Source organism: Penaeus vannamei, chromosome 7 (assembly GCF_042767895.1).
Source record: "Penaeus vannamei isolate JL-2024 chromosome 7, ASM4276789v1, whole genome shotgun sequence".
NCBI lineage: Eukaryota > Metazoa > Arthropoda > Malacostraca > Decapoda > Penaeidae > Penaeus > Penaeus vannamei.
Genome location: NC_091555.1, coordinates 9,182,151 through 9,185,304, shown reverse-complemented (window position 1 = coordinate 9,185,304; position 3,154 = coordinate 9,182,151).

Genomic DNA, 3,154 nt, shown 5'->3' with positions numbered 1-3,154 from the left:
CTCGGGCGGGTGTGGGCGGGAGGGGGTAGGCGGGTGTGGGCGGGAGGGGGTAGGCGGGTGTGGGCGGGAGGGGGTAGGCGGGTGTGGGCGGGTGGGGGTAGGCGGGTGTGGGCGGCAGGGCGGAAATAGGGGGCGTGAGAGAATGAAATATAGAGAAAGGGAGGGGATTGGGAGTAGAAAGGGAGGTGTGGGACGTGGTGGTAGAGAGAGAAAAGTTGATAAGAGAAATGGGATAAAAGGACAGGGAGGCTTGGACATTAAGATAGCAAAGAGGGAATTAGAGAGAAATCAGAGAAGAGGATAAGAAAGTAGAGTAGAGAATAAAGAACAAGAAAAAGAGATAGAAAAAGAAAAGAAAAGAAAAAAAAAGATATTGAAACATAAAGAAGAAAAAGAGGGATGATGGAATAAAGATAGAGAAACAAGGAATTGGGAAATAATACTGATAAAAAGAATTAGAAAGAGAGGTGAGAGAAAACCAAATAGAGAGAGAAGACATAATATGTGCAGATATTTGTATGTACCTGCGTTTGTACATTTTCGAAAGTGTGTAAGTGTGTACGTGATATGATTCTGGATGTGTGAAATCGTATGTGAATGTGTGTGTTTACATTCGTGATACTTATGTATGAATTTGTGTCTGTTATTTTTTGTGTATGCATGTGCGCAAATGTATGTTTATATTTCTATGTATCTGTATATGTATAGAAAAGATAACTTTACCTCAATTTTTTGGCAAACATATTATTTATTTATTTATCTATATATTTATTCATTCATTTTTTCTATTGTTATTATTATTATTATCATTATCATTATTATAATTATCATTATTGTTATTATTATCATTATTATTATTTTCATTATTATTATTATTATTATCATAATTATTATTATTATCATTATTATTATTATCATTATTATTATTATCATCATCATTATTATTATTATTATCATTATTATTAATATTATTATTATTATCATTATTATTATTATTATCATTATTATTATCATTATTATTATCACTATTATTATTATTATTATTATTATTATTATTATTATTATTATTATTATTATTATTATTATTATTATTATTATCATTATTATTATTATTATTATCATCATTATTATCATCATTATCATTATCATTATTATTATCATTCTTCTTATTACTATCATCATTATTATTATCATTATTATCATTATCATAATTATCATTACTATAGTTATTATTATTATTATTATCATCATCATCATCATCATCATCATCATCATCATCATCATCATCATCATCATCATCATCATCATCATCATCATCATCATCATCATCGTTATCATTATTTTGCGACAGAAAGTATATATAAACCCATTTCACGTATATACGTATGATTGTAACGACGTCAGCACACCCTGAAATATATCAAGCAATCTGCATATCTTGCTTTATCAATTTTTCAGTTTAAATTCTTTTTCTAGCCATAATAGGGACGCCAGGTCTACAGGCAGGCTGATAAGACATTCATGAGATCCGTCTGTTTTGCATTTATGAAACTTTCCACTTAGGTATGATTTGATTTATGTGCGAGAGAATAACTTTTTGTGTGTTTGTTTGATATGAAAAGGAGGAAAAATGCGTATTTCTCGCTCTTTTTTCTCTGTTTGTCTGACTGTCTGTCTCTTCTTTCCATCTGTCTTTGTGTCTATGTTTGTCTTTGGGTATGTCTGTCATTTTTTCTGTTTATCTGTTTCCCTCCCTCCCTTTTTTTTTTTCTTTCTTTCTGTCCATCTGTCTTCCTTCCTCCCTCTCTCTCTCTCTCTCTCTCTCTCTCTCTCTCTCTCTCTCTCTCTCTCTCTCTCTCTCTCTCTCTATTTTTTGCGTGTGTCTGAAGGCGTATGCGTATGAATGTGTGTGTTGAGTGTAGGTGTGTATATGTATGTGAATATGTATGCACTTTGTGTGAGCATGGGTAATTATGTGATTCCTTGTCCACGTCACAGCACGCACGCTAATTGGCCTTCAAGATCAGGACATCTATTTTCCCTGACAAGAATTCCAAGCAAAACTGCGATTAAGAAGAAGGAAAAAAAGAAAAAAAGAAAAAAGAGAAAGAGAGAGAGAGAAAAAAGGAACCATCCTTTTATGTGTGTTTGTGGGGTGGGGGGAGGAGATAGGGGATAGAGAGGAAGGAATGGTAAGGGAAAGGAGGTACGGGAAGGAGGGGGTAGGAGGAGAGGAAAGAGAGAGGGAGGGGGAGGTGAGGGAGGGGAAGAAAAGAAAAGAAAGAAGGACCCCCCCAAAAAAAAAAGATGAAGAAATAAGAAATAAAATAATAATAATAATAATAATAATAATAAAAATAAAAACTAAAACTAAAAACTAAAACTAAAACTACAGTCCCTCTTGAACAAACGCCATTTGGACCCGCGGTAAATTTCCCCCCGCACGAGGCACGCCGTCGACAAGACCACACATCTAAAAAGGAAATTCCCGTTATCAGTTTAGCATCCTTTTCCCTCCGTGTCAAGATTCCCGTGGCACTTAAGGGCTATTATCGCTTATTGAATTACAGGATCGGTGTCCGGCGGCTTACGTCACGAGTCGCGCTCTGCAGGATTGCCAACGTCGCCGAAGCTTGATGATCAGGATTGCCAATAATGTTGCCAAGGATATTTTGGAGAGTCGTTTAACTTCCATAGAAACCTTGCATTCGTATGTATATATGTATATTTATCTATCTATCTACCCATCTATCTATCTATCTATCTATCTATCTATCTATCTATATCTATCTATCTATCTATCTATCTATCTATCTATCTATCTATCTATCTATATCTATCTATCTATCTATCTATCTATCTATCTATCTATCTATCTATCTATCTATCTATCTATCTATCTATCTATCTATCTATCTATCTATCTATATATACATATATATATATATATATATATATATATATATATATATATATATATACATACATATATATGTATATATATATATATATATATATATATATATATATGTGTGTGTGTGTGTGTGTGTGTGTGTGTGTGTGTGGGTGGGTGGGTGTGTGGGTGTGTGTGTGTGAGTGTGCACAGAGACAAACACACATTTATATATACTCACACACACAAACACACACACAC